Source organism: Schistocerca cancellata, chromosome 4, assembly GCF_023864275.1.
Source record: "Schistocerca cancellata isolate TAMUIC-IGC-003103 chromosome 4, iqSchCanc2.1, whole genome shotgun sequence".
In the NCBI taxonomy this organism is placed as follows: Eukaryota; Metazoa; Arthropoda; class Insecta; order Orthoptera; family Acrididae; genus Schistocerca; species Schistocerca cancellata.
The window spans coordinates 168,789,986-168,809,554 of NC_064629.1; the positions used below are offsets into that span (position 1 = coordinate 168,789,986).

Here is a 19,569-nt window from a genome sequence, read left to right on the forward strand (position 1 = left end):
TATTCACGAACGTCGTTGAGATGACTTGTGGGGAGGGATTTGTGTAGAATAATTGGAAGAACAGCTCAGAAGCTACATATCAGGTGGCTGCTGTTGAACAAACATGTCGCGAAATCACTAGTTAACGGCTTTTCTCAAAAGATCGGCATCTTGTTTTATCTGTTCGTGAATGAGTACTTTTCTCGAAGGAAAAAAATGTTACGACGACCATATTTTATTCTGCCAAATTAATTAGAAAATAAGAATAACAGTAGAAAGAGCTCTCATTCCGTTCATTATAAGATCATCTGTCAGAAATAGCTGACCAAATTTTGTTACTTAAGGAGTACTTTGCTCAAATTCCAGCCCAGTTGTCGTATTTTAGGCTTTTCCCAATATCTCGGCGAGTGTTTAGATAGTTATCTCAACAATGCCATATGCGGTAATATCTCTCATTGTCGTGATTTCTTCCAACCGGACTTGCATTTTGTGTCAAGTGATACTAATTGACGATCATTGATAAATAATTAACTCGTGCTTTGCAATTTATACTCGAGCCCAAAAGGCAGCAATGAGGCACGTTCTAAAACGTTTCGTTGGCAATTCAGTACTTCCACAGGGTGGGTATAAGTGTAGAAAAACTGACTTGTTAGGTAAATTGTTTGACACATTCTCAGAATCTCTGTTGGATGAGCCCCAAACCTGTTGGGATTTTTTTCAGCGAAAGGTCACTCACAGATCTCGGCTAAGCAGATGATGATCCTGAATATGTCTAGTAGTGAGTCAGAGACTAGAGAGAAAATGCAATTACGCAACGCATTATTCTGGAATGCAGCACAGGTGCATGAAAGCATCTTTGGTACAACTTGTGCTGACATATATTTTAAGGGAAGTGTTACTTTCTGACCACATGATTTATAACGTGACACTTCGTCTTCGAGCGTCAAACCTGATTATATCGTGTATCTTAGGGTTTTTCTGAAGCACTACTACCTTCTTCTCTAACAAAACATAACATATTTCCATAATTACAGCGAAGGTAATCATCGGACATAATACTTGTGACATAGAAAGCAGAATGTGTAAATCTGGGGAATTTATTTTCTTGTCGACAGAGATCAGATCACGTTGCAGATTAATTGGATTTATTGGGCAGGTGTTTGATTTCTGTAGATTGTCTTTGTAACCCTGCTGTGGTGAAGCAGTGTGATCCAGCGTTCCCTCTACCCACCACGTCATTCTCGGAAAAGGCGAACTACAGAACTACATGGACGTCTCTCTCTCTCTCTCTCTCTCTCTCTCTCTCTCTCTCTCTCTCTCTCTCCTATTCCTCCAATGTTCTGATGTCTACATGCAAATTTATATGTAGTTTATGCCCTTTTAAGACACGTATGTTGTGTAGATATACAAGATGGAGACTGCTGTTTTATTGTTGATAATTTACTATTTTTAAATCCGTAAAAAAGTTGTTTAATATACTCCCGTCCGTTAGATGACGGTCAATTAGGAGAGCGGCTGTCGTTTCTCCGTTAATCGGGACCTATAGACGTACAGACGACGTAGGGAATAACGGAGGGAATGAGGAAGACTTAGTGTAATGTCCTGTTGATGATGTCGTTAGAGCGTAAGCAGAAGCTTTGACTGGCCGTGCCCTTTCGAGGGAACCATTGCGGCATCCGTCCTAAAAGATTTAGGGAAATAACAGGAAACCTGAATCAAGATGGGCGTACGGGGATTTGGACCGCCGGCCGCCAGAATGCGAGTGCAGTGTCTTATTACCGCGATCGCCCGATAAGGAGATAGTAGATAGAGGTGGTCTTGCATCACTCGAGGAAACGCTCCCCTATTCCTCACCTGCCATAATGTTCTACTTCATACTAAGAAAATTCTACACCCTTTTGAACACCGTAGGTTGCTATCAGTAAAGCCTTAACTTCAAGGCAACCCTAGTCGGCATAATCCACGGTTGTCCTAGCGGAAATGTTATCTTGAAACAGCACTTTTTTTTTTTTTTTTTTGCAAGGCTTCAGATATTGAAAAAAAGTGAAAGCCGCGCAGTTCTGTCACGTGGTGAGGATAGATAAAGAAGTAATACTATTCCGGTAACTGTAGATTCTGTTCGTGAATCTTGTCCTCCATTATATTTCACAGAGATGAATCGTTTCAGGAATATCACATGCGAAATGTTAAACTAATTCAATTTTTTTACATTCTTTTCGGACTTTCTGAAAGATGCAGTCATTGCATAGCTGATGTTATCCACGGTTAAAGGATAATGAATATGACAGAGGGCAGAGATTGTAATTATTAAACGGATTGATTTGGTGCAGCAATGAAACGCTGCCTCGTATTCGGGAGTACGGCGGTTCACATGTTCGTCCGGCCATCCAGATTTAAACTTCCTGTAGTTTGCCAGAATCACTTGCGGCAAATGCCGGAACCCTTACTCTGGAAAGGACATAGCCTGTTTCCTTCCCACACCCCAGCTGATGCTCTGTATCTAAGGTTCAAATGGCTCTGAGCACTATGGAACTTCTGAGGTCATCAGTCCCCTAGAACTTAGAACTACTTAAACCTAACCAACCTAAGGACATCACACACATCAATGCCCGAGACAGGATTCGAACCTGCGACCGTAGCAGTCGCGCGGCTCCAGACTGTAACGCCTAGAACCGCTCGGCCACCCCTGCCGGCTGTATCAAAGGACCTAGTTCACGGGATGTTAAGCTATCCTTGACTCTCTCTTCTTTTCTGTGTACTTAATAATCAAAGAAGTCAATCGCATCCACTACAAGTTTATTAATAATGTTTCACGCGCGGCAGGAATTTAATTCTCACTTACAGAAAGTTCTCGCGAAACTGGAGTGAGACAGTTCTTCTCAGAGCAGTACTCAGATAACTGTGGAGTTAATGGGCCACTCAGTTGTATTGACTCCCGTGTTGAATTATTTTACAGTTTAGTGCATACTTTCAGGCAAGATTTGTCAACGAGTACGTAAATTCCATCCGTCTTTCGATCTTGGATCTTCCTGTGTAGCGTGCGCTCATTGTCTGGCATGGAAATCACTTCTCATTTCCTCAATTTCAGCAGCAGAAATTTCTAAGTGACGCGCTGATTTAAAATAAAATGGACGAAGTTTACAGGTTACAAATCTTGATTACGTCGCACACATGACGTGAAAAGTTGTGCGGTGCCATGGGTCCGACGTCGTTAATGAGACTTCCCCCTGAATCTGATCAGGAGTACAGAGTTTTCATTCATTGCCGGAATTCTCATACACCGTGCATAACCATCCCACTCTACATCTACACTCCACAAGCCACCTTACGATGTGTAGCGAAGGATACTTTGTGTACAACCGTCACTCCCCCTCCCCCCTCCATCCCCCTATTTTCTGTTACAGCCGCTGGTAGTTCACGGCAAAAACAATAGTCGTTAAGCCTCCATGTGTGCTTGAATTTCTCTAATTGTATCTTGTTGGTCTTTTCGCGATATGTACGTAGCATGAGTCAATATATTCGTTGAGTCTTCTGGGAACATACGCTCGCCGGCCGCAGTGGCCAAGCGGTTCTAGGCGCTACAGTCTGGAACCGCGCGACCGCTACGGTCGCAGGTTAGAATCCTGCCTCGGGCATGGATGTGTGTGATGTCCTTAGGTTAGTTAGGTTTAAGTAGTTCTAAGTTCTAAGGGACTGATGACCTGAGAAGTTAAGTCGCATAGTGCTCAGAGCCATTTGAACCATTTTGAACATACGCTCTTGAAACTTTTAACAGTAAACCTCGCCGTGATGCAAATCGCCTTTTTCAGCGTCTGCCACTGTAGTTGACTGAATCTCTGACGCCTTCGTGCTTACTAAACGAACCTGTAACGAAACGCGACTCATTTCTTTGGTCCTCTTTGTTTTCTGTATCAGTTAAATCAGGTGTGGATCCCACACCTATGAGCAGTACTAAATTATTGGTCGAACGAGTGTTTTGTAACCTATTTCACCTGTTGACGGACTAAATTTCCTGCCGATTCATCGGATGAATCTTATCCGGCATCTCACTAACTAGACATTAATTTTATGTGGCCGTACCATTTCATATCGCTCCTTAGCATACTCCTAGATATTTTATGCAAGTAACTGTTTCCGGTGATTGTTCTGCAGTTGTGTAATGATAAAATACAGGGTCATTCTGTACATGTATTCGTAAAAAGTTACATTTGTTTATGTTGGTAGTCAACTTCCACTCCCTGCACTAAACATCGATTCTCTGCAGGTCTTCCTGCATTTCACTACAGTTTTGTAGCGTTGCGACTTCTGTGTATACTTCTGCAGCGGAAGTTGGGAACCAACAATGCTGGGCTGCCATCGGTGTAGTGGCGGCGAGAAGAGACCAGGTCACTAGCTGTCAAATGCCAACTGCTTTATACGGTACTCTATAACATGTCTGGGTTACAGTTTGTCTACAACTTGATAATAGTGATTTTCCAACAATCACTGTGGATACGAGAGCAAAGTGGAGAGAAATTCCTATCGGTAGAGAGATGCTGAATGAAAAGTGTTTGCCCACGCGAAGTGTCTGCGGGGTTTGAGGCGCCTTGTCACGGATTGCGCGGCGCATCTCGCCGGAGGTTCGAGTCCTCCCTCTGGCGTGTGTGTTGTTCTTGGCGTGAGTTAGTTTAAATTAGTTTAATTAATGTGTAAGTCTAGGGTCCGATGACCTCAGCAGTTTGGTCCTTTAGGAATTATAAACACATTTGAACGTTTTGGAACGTATTTGGCAGTCAATAGAGAGCAATGGTTGAAGCCTTCAGTGACCACCGTAGAACATTTTGGGAAAATCTGTCACCAAACGCGAAGAAATTGTAGTTGTGTGTAAAGACTTAGTCGCAGCAAAATTAGCGTCTAGTCACTTGTGGACGAAGCAGGAACTGGAATTGAGAGTAGCAAAGCAAAAGCGGCAATGCAGAAGTCTTTTGAAATGTTCCTTTAGGAAGGAAAATCCAAGAGTATTGCCCCAGTTTAATTCTCGTACCACTAAAAGATGAGTGGAATAGATATCAGAGTCAGTGTCGTTGAGAAACAGCTGAAATCGTTAAAATTGAACAAATCCCCAGGGCCCGAAAGAATCTCTGAGATTCTGTACGCAGTTTGCGTCTATAACGTATTATAGATGCCTCGAACAAACAACCGTGCCGATTAGCGGGAAGAAAGCACAGGTCGCACCTGTCGACAAGAAAGATAGAAGAGATCCACAGAACTATCGTCCAATATCCTTGGCATCGATCTGTTAGTAGAATCTTAGAACATACTATGAGCTCAAACAGAATGAGGCATCTCGAATAGAACGACCTTCTTCATGCCAACCAGCAAGGTTTGCATTTGACTCAATATCCCACGTAGCCTTATTACCAAAAGTACGATCATATGGGGTGCCAGCGAAATATGCGACTCGACTGAGGATTTCTTGGTAGAAAAGACGCAGCATGTTACGTTGGACGGAGAGTCATTGACAAATGTAGAAGTAACTTCGGGTGTACCGCGGGGAAATGTGTTGGGTCGCTTGCTGTTCGTGTTGTATATTAATGATCTTGCGGACAAAATTAATAGTAACGTCACACTGCTCGCAGATGATAGTTACCTACAACGAAATACGGTATAAATGAAGATGTACAAATGTTCAGTCAAATCTTGATAAGATATCAAAGTGGTGCAAAGATTGGTAATTTGTTTTAAATGTTGAGAAATACAATAAAATAATGCACTTCACAAAACGTATTGTTCAAATGTGTGTGAAAATCTTTTGAGACTTAACTGCTAAGGTCATCAGTCCCTAAGCTTACACACTACATAACCTAAATTATCCCAAGGACAAACACACACATCCATGTCCGAGGGAGGACTCGTACCTCCGCCAGGATCAGCCGCACAGTCCATGACTTCAGCGCCTGAGACCGCTCGGCTAATTCCACTCGGCGAAAATATAGTATTCTGTGAATATAATATCATTGTGTCTAAGTTGTAATCTGTAAACTCGTGTAAACACCCTGGGGTAGTACCTGACACATAGGCTCGGTTGTGGGTAAATTTGTAGGAGACTTCGGTTTATTGTTAGAATACTAGGGAAATGCAATCGGTCTACAAAGGAGACTGCTTGCAAATCACTAGTGCGATCTATTCTAGAATATTGCTCAAATGTGTGGGAACCATACCAAACAGCAGTAGCAGGGAGTATTGAACATATACAGAGAAGGGCAGCACGAATGGTCACAGGTTTATTTGACCCGAAGGACATTGTCACACATGTTGAAAGAACTTAAATGGACACACTCAAGAAAATAGGTGGAAACTATGCCGAGAAAGTCTATTAACAAAGTTCCATGAACCGGCTTTAAATGACTCTCAGGAATAAAGCATACTACAATCCCCCACAAATCACTCCCATAAGAATCGTGAGGACAAGATTAGGTTAATTACAGCACGCACAGAGGCAATTAAACAATCATTCAGCTCCCGATCCATACGTGAATGAAACGGAAAAAGCCCTAATAACTGATACACTGGGACGGAACCTATACCATGCACTTTAGTGGTTCACGGAGTATAGATGTAGATGTACGCCCCCTTTAGCATCCCGCAAAGATGTTAAGAGACTTATTATAGGTCGTCAGACTTTCACCCATTCTGAATTCTCAAAACCAGATATCGTGAACTGTGCAACAATTCTAAACATATTAGCATTGTTTTGTACGTAATTTGTGATAAAAAGCTCATTTACAGCTCTGCACCGTGTTATAATACTCACAAACAATTAGTTTCTGCCTTGCATGGATTGTTCCACTTATTTCAAATGATTTAGGAATAACATCTTGAAACCGCCAGAAGCTATTATATCAATAGTTTTTTTAGTCGCGACTAACTTCAATCGTAGATTACCGTTAGATCGACAGTATTATATAGCATGAAAGGGCAGCTGGTTTATACCACACATACAAGCTTTCTGTCAATGCTTTTTTTACAGTATATGCATGTAGAATTTGCTTTTAACTAGAGTATTCACAAATCAAAACGAAATTTTTATACGTTCTTGACACATGTGGTTTCTATAGATTTCCGTACTTTATAATGTAGCTGTTGTTCTTTTATACCAGTAGCAGTTGTTTGCAGGAGTCAGGAATGATCAAATGAATTTATATTCTCACTAAAAAGTCGGCCGGCCGGTGTGGCCGAGCGGTTCTAGGCGTTACAGTCTGGAACCGCGCGACCGCTACGGTCGCAGGTTCGAATCCTGCCTCGGGCATGGATGTGTCTGATGTCCTTAGGTTAGTTAGGTTTAAGTAGTTCTAAGTTCTAGGGGACTGATGACCTCAGAAGTTAAGTTCCATAGTGCTCAGAGCCATTTTTTAAAAACAGTCACTCATAAATGAGTGATTTTTGTAAGACTAGACAAGTACGCTGAAAATTTTCCTTTTGGAGATGCGTCTGGTTTTGAAGTGTAGCAGCGTTTATTGTTATTTCGCTCGTATTCCAGCACTATTGTTGTTTACATCTACGTAATGCATACATGAAGTGGCAGGGGCGTACTGATAGGGTGTCGAGATAGACCCAGAAGGGGACGCAAAAACTGATTGAAGAAAAACGAAGAATGAAAGACGGCCTAAGAATGAACCAGAAGACGTGCGGGAGTTCTCCTACCCCTCTTGTTCTTCTGCCTAAGATAAGAAACCTTTACCTGGACCAGCCACTGAAAACGCACGCTGTTGTCACTGTATCGTTTCTACCGAACAGACGTCTCAAGGTAGACAGAAATTTAAGGCGACGTGCCTCTAATATGGGTTATGTGGCAACGAAGCGCTTGGTTCACACAGCTGCTGCCAAACTTCGTTCATGTTCAACAATGGAGTTCTTGCTACTATTTCGCTACGATATTGCTGGTTCTCAAAGATCGGCGAGCGATGCTGGAGCAGAGAATATGCTATTTGACCGAAGGCTTCCGATTCTTGCCGATTTCTGCCGACTGAGGACCGGAGTGCGACTGTGGCATCTAGTGACTGCAGTTTCAGCAAATTAATGATAAAGAACTGCTTAACGTCAAGTATGACTGAAATCAGAGTGTCAAGTTAGGTCTCTCTGTCGCATTAAATCGATAAGATACCTAAATTTCGCATAAATGACGTGATCAAAATAATTTTACTTTTAACATAAATTTAAAGTATACACATTTTTAAATTTATTTACTACAGTTGAATATTTTTATAGATAAAGTTCATTTAAGTAATATTTTCAATAATACTTCATTTTTATTAAAAATGGTTCAAATGGCTCTAAGCACTATGGGACTTAACATCTGAGGTCATCAGTCTCCTAGACGTAGAACTACTTAAATCTAACTAACCTAACGACATTACACACATCCATGCCCGAGGCAGGATTCGAATCTGCGACCGTAGCGGCAGCGCGGTTCCGGACTGAAGCGCCTAGAACTGATCAGACGCAGCGGCCGGCTCATTTTTATTAAATCTACTTACAAAATTATAAAATTTTCTAAACCTACGTAGAAAAAATTGAACTGTCGGGGGTGCAGTCTTAGCTCGGTGCGGCTCTGTGCAATGGTACAGCATTTGGCCACATACCTAGGTGTCCGTGAGGTGCTGGTGGGAGCAAGAGTCGGCACTTGGTCCTCCCTCCCTCCCTCCCACCCTTCCCCCTTTACCTGGAATCTGGAGCATAGAGCTAGAATCATTACAGAACTTTCTAGGAGTCAATGAATAACCATCTGTTCTCTGGGTTATAAGTTTTTGGGCACCTATAAAATTTAGTTCTGCAGACACCCATGACAGATGGTAGAAAAAAGGTTAAGCTTTCATAAGTCCGAAGGTTGGTTTGAACCCCACAATGCTTTACTAGGTCCTGATGGAGGTGGTATGATTGTCTTTCTCCGACCTTTGGACTGAGGTACCCAGCCATTTTTAGAGGGACTGCAGCATTACGTGGCCAACGAACATGGCGTAACTCTGCATTTTTCACTTCAACAAACTTAGCTAGCAGTGAAAGATGTAAGCGACGTGTAAAAATCCTAGAACTGACTGGAGATCAAACCAGAGTCGATGGTACCGAGCATGTATTTTACATACCTACCTGTACTGACACTGTCCATAGTGGATAAGTGGTTCAAATGGTTCTGTGCGCTATGGAACTTAACATCTGAGGTCATCAGTCCCCTAGAACTTAGAACTACTTAAACCTAACTAACCCAAGGACATCACACACATCCATGCCCGAGGCAGGATTCGAACTGCGACCGCTGGCCTAGAACCGCTTGGCCACAGCGGCCGGCTCATAGTGGATGTTTTTAGAGAAACCTAAGTACACAGTCTTCATAGATTTCGATGAGCTGAACACGAATATGCGACTAAAACTGTCTTCTAGCTCAGGGTTAGAAGTCAGTTGGGACTGCACATTTCACGTAATATCTGTATGTCCACCTTTTCAGAGACGGTTGCGGGACTCGGCTATTCACAACAGGATGTCAAATCAAACCCCTTTCAGCCGTCTAATTTCCAAACTTATTTTATTCGGCTTTAGTTTCGGCGATTTACTACGCCACTGATCTAACAGTCGGCAGTTGATGGTTGAAGTTGTTGCTATAGCAAGCAGAAATCTACATGTCTAAATGTTTTGACTAGAACCGAGGTGTAATCTTCGTACACGTTGGTCAGGGGCCTGAAGAGTAAATTGCCGAAACTGGTAGTCTAATAAAATAAGTTTGGAAGTTAGACGGCTGAAAGGTGTTTGATGTGACATCCTTTCACGCACATTGCTACTGTAATCAATAGGATATGTACATTAACTGAACTTACCTAGTTTATTCGCGTCTTTTCCTTGCATATCTGTTGCGGGTGGTGTCTGGAGCACTTATCAGTAGCATCCAACAGAAATCGGCCAACACAGTAGTATTCCACCGTCCTATGTACCGCTGTTACATGAGACAAATGTCCTGGTGGAACCGCTTGCCATGCTCATCACTGAATGCACCACAGTTCTCACGGAACACATCGAGGTGGGAGTAAAGGAAGTGCAACTGCAGGGTCATGTTGCAACCAGTGACGTTACAAAAATGAATGAGTTCGTCCACAAGGTCCCTATAATTTTCGAATCTCGGAACAATTTTGTCACGTTACGAAAACAATGCCACGCATGCAGCTGATGAGTGGTCCAGAGTGGGCTCAGTGTGTGTCCAACAGCTGGCTTACGTGGACCAGTGAACATGCCGTTTGTAATCTTCTCTGTGCTGAATCGTGGAAACTTCTTACACAGATACTGAAATGCTGCGTTATTCTTGTGCACAACCTTGCTTTCATGAATCCCACATTGATTTGCAATGGTGAGAGAACAGTTTCGTTTTGATTCACTAGAGGTTCTTCAGCAATATTTTTTTTTGACCCAGGCCTCAGAGCTGTTTGTGGAAGCCATTCCCTCTGTGTGTAGTATTTTTCTCTTGCGCGACTGTCCCACCCACATAGTTAGCAGCAATAAATTGTGAAACCCGCTTGCAAACACAACAGAATCGCAATAACTTTACCATACATGCTTATTGTAATCATCACAATTTACAACTGATTTCAACATGGTATAACCTTTTTTTAGCTAGGGTAGAATATGCGACAGGGATGCGTGGTCTTTCATTACTATTGTGTAAGAGTACTGCCTTCAGGCTTGTTTTTTGAGCCGTCTGGTTAACGTTCAGGACTTCCAACGAACCGTCAGTGTCACTGCCTTCAGTACTAAAACGACAATAAAGGTCCAGAATGAGATTTTCACTCTGCAGCGGAGTGTGGTAGAGCACTTGCCCGCGAAAGGCAAAGGTCCCGAGTTCGAGTCTCGGTCGGGCACACAGTTTTAATCTGCCAGGAAGTTTCGACAATAAAGGTTTTCTGACGCTCCCGAACCACAGACACACGCACTGTCAGAGAGGAGAGTGCATTGCTACAGTCGTGGGCCGAGAGCTCGGCCTTACGCTTTGGAAGGTACAAATCCCTAATCAGATCACTGCGTTCACACTGTGCGAAATAACGCAGCACAAGAGCACGCAGCCATGACAAACGACGATTATAATTTTCTCTCGTTTCTACATACGACAATGCTTACTAAACTGGATGGTGCGCATGCGAGTCATGGTGGAAAGCAGTGTTGCCAAATTATACGGCAAGCATCTACCCTTGCATCTTCGCATGCAGCAATTAGATCATCACATAAGTGTGACTGTGAAACGTAAAAACATTATTTACTTGTTACCCTGAACCAGGAGACAATTTTAACCTTGATATTCGTGTTCAGCACATCTAAATCTAAAAAGCACTACTACTGCCGTTTCTGTTAAAAATTAAAGGTGGAGTTTGTAGAGCAGTGTAATCATATGCTGTAGTCCCTTCTGTAGTTTGTTATATAATTTACGCAGTGTACGTAGATGGCTTGCTGAGAATTCGGCTTCACATCTTCCATACAGAAGTCGGCGTGCAGGCGGTTTCCAAATGCCTGCTCGACGTCGATAAATTTGATACTTTTAGCTCCAGAGTGTAAGCAAGCCTCGCTTTATCATGGTGTCAGGGTTTCGTTAGCGAAGCTCAGCCAAACAAGCCTCCGCAAACAAACATTTAAATTAAGCACCCGAAGAAAAACTCGACGGTTTCATCTATAAAGTCAATTATATTCTCCCCGTCTTGTGTATTATTTTCAGTGTTCTGTGCTGCATATTTTAGAACACAGTGGGCGAGAACATCTTAATTAATGATCCTGTTCTCGGAAATGATCGAACGGATTAAGAAGCACCGTAGTTACTGGAGGTGACGTCGCTTTTATCTTATTTTCTGCTTCCTAAAATTTATTTCTGAAGTTGTGTGATGATAATGCTCATTTCAGAGGGCGAAAACTGACATCCGAAGCACGCATATTCGATACCTGAACTGATCGAAATATTGTTGGAAGTTTCTCCATGTAAAAGAAAAGTTCTACCGGTATCAATTCTGGACAGAGAATGACAAAACGGAACATTCTTCTCCCTGGGAACTCGCAGTGCATAGTACACTGTATGTTTGTTGTCTAGCATTCGAAAACTAAGCTAAATCAAAATTAATCGACTCATATTCGTTAAATGAAAAACTGTAAATGCAGTTTTCAGCATGATGTATTTGTCACAGTAACGCTGTACATGCAAGATGTTATTGGTGACCACTTTAAGTTGCTCTCCAGACAATAATCCGTCTGTTGACTTTGCAAATCGTCTGCAACTCAAACGTTTGGTGTCCCTGGGGTCATTACTTTGGCAATATAAATATATGACGTAGTAGATACCAAGAGCACTGTAAGATCACTTAACGTATGATGCTTTTATTTAAAGGAAGAATGGTACCCTAAGAGAACGTTTTTAAACCAGGAAGATAAACGACAGTTCCACGTAACTTATAATTAACTGTCAATTTAAACACGTATATTGTAAGAAGCATAGCAAAAGAAAATCCCATGTTATTTCATTACGATATTTTAAGAGTAAATCAAATCGTATCGATGGCTGACGATTCACAGCAAGATTGATGGGAGATAGCATGAGTACTGACTAAGGAGGCAACGCCCCATTTAAACTCCATAACTTATTGAAAAACGGAAGAAGTTGCGCTAGCAAATAGTTATTTCGATCGTTATTGACTAGCTCTGTGTCTTGGATCCTTATAACATCGAAAGTAATAGTCCGCTAGCGACGTCGTTGTTTACAGAGAAAATGTTCAAATGTGTGTGAATTCCTAGGGGTCCAAACTGCTGAGGTCATCAGTCCCTAGACTTACACACTACTTAAACTAACTTACGCTAAGCCTCCGGCAAGAGGGGCCGCGCAATCCGCGACATGGCGCCTCAAATTGCGCTGCCACTCCGCGCGGCCTGTTGTTTACAGAAAGGAATCTACTCTGGTTGATTGGAAGGAAATGTATAGTATTTCCACTTAGTGTATTAAATGGGAGCCACTTTTAAATGTGGGTGGATACAAGAAAAGAAACCGATAGTATCTGATTACAAGATTAGTTCAAAGCTTCTGTAGCGTGTAGCCTGTTATGTGGGATGACTGGCTGGGGGTTCCCCGAGAGGGATGTTCGGCGGCCTGTTTGCAAGTTATTTAAATTGGACGCCACTTCGGCAACTGGGCGCTCATAACCTACCCCAGTAACATTATCAGGGAAAAGGGACCTACAGTGGAATCTGAACCGCGTGTCGCATATCAAAGTATCATTGAAATATAAAAGCTAGTGTAAATGCAGACTTAAAAATTCCGGTGTCTGACCGGTATTCTATCGCACGACCTTTCGGTTTCCAGGCTATCACTTCACCACTAGATCACAAAGCCCGACTACTGCTCCAGAGTTTGGAATCGTTATCACTTGACTCTGACTGGAGGCTACTGCGTCTGATAGCCTATTCGAACGTGGGACGAGGATGATTATGGAATTTATATGAGCCTTTTGGAAGAAAGACTAAGTTACTCTTGCGAAATCCTGTTGGATAATGTTAAAAAAAAAAGTTTTCGAGGTAAACAGCGCAACAGTTCCTTCCCTCCGTCGTGTATCTCCCATTATAATTATGGGAATTAGTTAAGAGAAATTAGGACACGCACAGAGAGTCATTTTTCCTCCATATCGTATACAAATGGAATAAGATAATGGATGGGTAATGATATCGCACAATTCCCAACCTTGTTGAGAAGGGAACTGGGTAAACTTCACTTACTACATGCTGCATCAGATAGATTGTACTAAGATAGTTGTATTACATTATAATTAAAAATATTAATCGAGATAGTCTTCGCTGCCTCTCATACTCTACTCAGTAAAATCCAGCGCCAGATGTTTCGTCGTATAATTAGAGCAACTGCGATTTTGGTCCACCTTGCGCCAGCTGAAATGGAATTTCCTGTTTACGAGTGCTGGTGCGTGTCAGGGGCGGTACACTCGTAACCTGATAGGCGGAAGCCAAAATATTTCGAAACGACAGAAATGTAAAAGCATTAATGTCTCATATATCCTAACTATCGCGAATATAATATTTCACAGCTCCTTCGTGGAGAAGCAGGAATTAAAAACACTGTCGTGTGGGACAGTCTTCGATAATATGTGAAAGCGACAGCTGTGAGCGTTCAGTACGCTAATATTACCTGCTGCAGCGCTTATTTCTCGCGGCGATGGTCGATTTCGGTGCGATGTGTTTTAGTTTTTCGGTAAAAAAAAAGGTCACATTGGTAGGAGACCAGGAAATTGCATGAAACGTTTAATGGAAGAATAAATCTGAAATTCTGTAAAATGTTCCATCACAATTAATGGAAACTGTTTGAAACTTGGGAAAAAGTATGGCTATGCGCGGAAAGCTTGCAAATCATATCAATCGTTATCCCCTTTTGAAGCGCTAATATGATAAGAGTGAACTGGCATTATAACGATCCAGAAGTTGACTGACGAAGCCTCCCATACTGGCAGGTTATGCTGAAGAAGATTCGTCGTAAAAGCCACGATTAAAGCTCGTCCCCTTTCTTTGTAGATTTTCAAAACTTCATTCGATACATCACACGAAATAAATCATTTACGTGTTTAATCCCATTGTAGTTCTTTCTCTTAGTTGTTACTCAGCTCAGTTCTGGAACCCTTTGATATTGACAATACCTGTTTTACTGCACTGATTTTGACTTTCGTCGTAAATGTAAAGAACACATATCTAGTTAAGAAACTTTTAGGCCGGCCGGTGTGGCCGTGCGTTTCTAGGCGCTTCAGTCTGGAACCGCGTGACCGCTACGGTCGCAGGTTCGAATCCTGCCTCGGGCATGGATGTGTGTGACGTCCTTAGGTTAGTTAGGTTTAATTAGTTCTAAGTTCTAGGGGACTGATGACCTCCGAAGTTAAGTCCCTTAGTGCTCAGAGCCATTTTTGAAACTTTTAAGTAAACAGGATTTTTTTTTCGTGTGGTGCTTAACGTATCTATGACGAAAAGACCATCATGGAGGATCACTTGTCTCGCAAGTGCGACGTCATTAATCTATTGGTACAACGGGGGGGCTTCAGTAACTGGTCTCTGGACACAAGCACAAGAGTCAGACGTGAAGGGGTTTTGCTAATCCCCGAAGGTATAACATCGTCAATCAACTTAATTTCAGGCGCTTTCATAGCTCCCTGTGCGAGAATGCAAGGTTTGCTGCCAATTCTTACCTCCCCCCCTCCCCAAATCTCCCATTTCTCAAAGACGAAAAACATAAAATATTCACGCATACGATACTTCTAGACTTTCCACCTGTGACTTGAAACTAATCCTACGATCTTGCTGTGTATAAGGAAGAAGTTTCGGTCACCTGGACGCACTGAGAATAGGTAGCGTGGTTCAACAAAAGGTTATTAATGCTCTGGAGTGGGAATAATACTATGTTTGGTTTAGACAATAGCATCGCTGTATTGTTCATTGGCAAGAAATCATGAAAAATTAATTAGGAAGAGGATTTGCATTTTCTGAAAAAGAATCACAAATCGAAATTGCATGTAAGAGAAACGCTGGCCTTCTTTTAACCGCCTCATCGGTTATTATTATACATCGTTACCATAGACCACTGTGATTAGGTTGTGCACGTTCAATAAAAATTTCCAATTACTATTTCTTCTCTATAGACAGTAAGTAAGGATAACAAATATATAGTGATGCTTTCCTGTGAATTTTTGTGTCTTATGTTCAAAACCTTGACCAGTCAACAGTATATCGTTTGACGTAAATCTGCAGAGTAAGCAGCTGAGAAATAATAACAAAGAAGCATTTCTCGTTTTTTGATTTTGCTGCACCTCGATGATGCAAGATCTAAAACTGGTTCCCGACTTTTACGTGAACATCCCAATGCTGTACACACAGTTCAGAAGAATCGTGAAACATGCCTCAATTTCCCAAGTTCTGATCGGTAAACGGAACGCGAATTCGTATGTTGCGAACACATTCTTCAAGCTTGCCTTGGCATATATTCTATCACATCAGTTACCGAATTATTCCACCTAGAAACATAACAACGAAAAAGCTAAAGTAAATATGGCTGAACTGTAGAAAGGCACTGCACTTTAGCGTGTAGGATCCTGTTATTTTCCAAAGAGATTATCATACATAATTCTTTGTTAAGCTTCATCTGCTAAAACTCACTGTGGCTTGAAAATCGTTTCCTGTATCAGTGGTGTGCACTGATATCTCACGTCAGACCATTAAGTGAGAAATGATAAATACGATTCTTCCGTTAAACTGCAGAACTTCTCAGCCTCTTCTACACTACTCTAGCCTTGGTTACGTTCCCCCTTGTTCTGGCATTGCGTTACCTCTAGTTTATAACAGTTCATAACCACTGCGATCGTGCAGCCTTCCGTTACAGAACACGGGATGTCGACTTCTATACCCTCTCATATGCAGGGTGGCTATAATTAAACTTCCACTACTTCAGGCAGGGTAGAAGGAAAACTGTTTACTGTATGGGTACCGAATTTTATAAGAATGGTGCTCAGACAGGTGCCGATGCTGGTACGGCGACTCGTCCTGCTGGAATGCACAATGCACAATGGACATGAATGAATGCAGGTGATCAGACAGGGTGCTTACGTACGTGTCACCTGTCAGTCGTATCTAAACGTATCAGGGGTCCCATATCACTCCAACTGCACACGCCCCACACCATTACAGAGCCTGCACCAGCTTGAACAGTCTCCTGCTGACTTGCAGCGTCCATGGATTCGTGAGGTTGTCTCCATACCTGTACACGTCCATCCGTTCGATACAATTTTAAACTAAACTCGTCCGACCAGGGAACACGTTTCCAATCATCAACAGTCCAATGTCGGTGTTGACGGGCCCAGGCGAGGTGTAAAGCTTTGTGTCCTCCGGTCATGAAGGGTACACGAGTGGGCCTTCGGAAGCCCATTTCGATGATGTTTCGTTGAATGGTTCGCACGCTTACACTTGCAAAATTTTTGCGGAAGGATTGCACTTCCGTCACGTTGAAAGATTCTCTTAAGTCGTTGTTGGTCCCGTTCTTGCAGGATCTTTTTTCCGGCCGCAGCTATGTCGGAGATTTGATGTTTTACCGGATTCGTGATATTCACGGTACACTCGTGAAATGATCGTAAGGGAAAAATCCCCACTTCATCGCTACCTCGGAGAGGCTGTGTCCCATCGCTGGTGCATTGACTAAAACACAACGTTCAAGCTCACTTAAATCTTGATAACCTGCCAGTGTAGCAGCAGTAACCGATCTAACAACTGCGACAGACACTCTTTGTCTTGCATAGACGTTGCCGACCGCAACGCCGTATTCTGCCTGTTTACATGTCTCTGTATTTGAATACACATGCCTATACCAGTTTCTTTGGCGCTTCTTTGCATGCTGTAAGGTACTGTCAAACTCACGAATTAGTTGTAGCTTGTTGGCGTTTCGGTACGAATAGGGACGTTGCTAGTTACTGAAATGCACTGCAGCTGTCGTTAAGAACTTGCTATCCTTGCTTTTTGTAGGGGCGGCGGTCACCGTTAACGACTTACGGTGGAGGGGTAATTATGCTTTCGAGATAGTTTAATGTTGTTCACTCGTGAACAAAAAAAAAGAAAAAAAAACATTTGTGAAATCTTATGGGACTTAACTGCTAAGGTCATCAGTCCCTAAGCTTACACACTACTTAACCTAAATTATCCTAAGGACAAACACACACGCACACCCATGCCCGACGGAGGACTTTAACCTCCGCCGGGACCAGCCGCACAGTTCATGACTGCAGCGCCTTAGACCGCTCGGCTAATGCCGCGCGGCTCACTCGTGAACAGTTTAACTGACTCGAAGCTTGTAGTCCACCAAGAATCAGGCTGAAGCACCCAGAGTCCCTATTCCGTGGTGTGTCGTTCTGCGCGCCGTCAGATGCCCGTCTGGACCAATGCGGTTCCGAACCGATGGACGATGGTCTCTTTCTCTCCCCCCCCCCCCCCCTCTTGTTTTAGTGATTGCGTCAGCTCTTACGGCGACGTTCGGAGCGATTTCAAATAACTTAAATGATACGTATTTTTAGATTAACTACCACAGCGCGCAGCCGTACGGCATTAAATTCCGGATGTATTAATACGAGCGAGGGCGGACTTACGGGTGGCCAGTTTTTTCTCTCCTCCTTTTTGCCGCTGCCTCTCGACACGCTCCCGCCGCGATACGAAACGAGTTCCGCTTCCCCGCGATACGAGCTTCGCATACGGACAAATTAATGCGAGGTTCATCCGGTGGTCTTACTGGCGGGCGCGTTCCCAATTAATAAATATCATTTCAGGAGTCGTGGGGGTCCGCTAGCCACGGTCAAGGAAACACGATACACGGTGTAAGAGTTGCAGGCTCGCCCCGCCCCCCACCCCCACCCCCTCTATTTCTGCGTCACCTGAAAATAGCGGCGTTTCGGGACATTAAGCTAGCGGCAGCTGGCGCGCCATCCATCGGCGCGCTCCCATTGAACCAGGGGTAGGGGCGGCGGACGCGGCCCGCCGCTCAATGGCTCGTGCAGCTGTGCCCGTGCGCTCCGGCGCCGGAAGAGTATTTCTGGACGCCGCCTCAAAGTTACTGTCTCCCCGCGCAGAATATTGCTATCCGCGTACCGTACACCTTCTGCCTCCTTTCCGCACAACGTAAATTTGAAGCACGCACTGACACGAAAGATTGTGCTCACCGATATGGAAGACAACGTAAGAAGTGTCGTGTCCATGAGCGCAACGGACAAAATATTGGAAACTTCCTGGCAGATTAAAACTGTGTGCCGGACCGAGACTCGAACTCGGGACCTTTGCCTTTCGCGGGCAAGTGCTTTACCATCTGAGCTACCCAAGCACGACTCACGCCCCGTCCTCACAGCTTTACTTCAGCCAGTACCTCGCCTCCTACCTTCCAAACTTTTCATAAGCTCTCCTGCGAACCTTATCCTTCCTTTCAGGAGTGCTAGTTCTGCAAGGTTCGCGGGAGAGCTTCTGAAAAGTTTGGAAGGTAGGAGACGAGGTACTGGCAGAAGTAAAGCTGTGAGGACGGGGCGTGAGTCGTGCTTGGGTAGCTCAGATGGTAGAGCACTTGCCCGCGAAAGGCAAAGGTCCCGAGTTTGAGCCGGCCGCGGTGGTCTAGCGGTTCTGGCGCTGCAGTCCGAAACCGCGGGACTGCTACGGTCGCAGGTTCGAATCCTGCCTCGGGCATGGGTGTGTGTGATGTCCTTAGGTTAGTTGGGTTTAAGTAGTTCTAAGTTCTAGAGGACTTATGACCACAGCAGTTGAGTCCCATAGTGCTCAGAGCCATTTTTTTCCCGAGTTTGAGTCTCGGTCCGGCACACTGTTTTAATCTGCCAGGAAATTTCATATCAGCGCACACCCCGCTGCAGAGTGAAAATCTCATTCTGGACGAAATATTAGTCACCCCTCTTAAAAGAGCACACGGGTCGTTTTGGAGCGCTGTAGCTGGTTCAGAGTTGGTACCGAGCAATCGTGTTACTCTCCAGTTAGCGGGAGTAACGGTTAGTTGGTTGGATGATTTGGGGGAGGGGACCA

At 43.5% G+C, this 19,569-nt stretch overlaps 1 protein-coding gene across 2 annotated transcripts in view; it reads left to right on the plus strand.

Moving 5' to 3' along the window:
- Positions 1 to 19,569, plus strand: part of LOC126183651 (filamin-A) — a 537,330-nt gene that overhangs the window by 337,408 nt on the left and 180,353 nt on the right. The gene's annotated exons all lie outside the window — the stretch shown is intronic.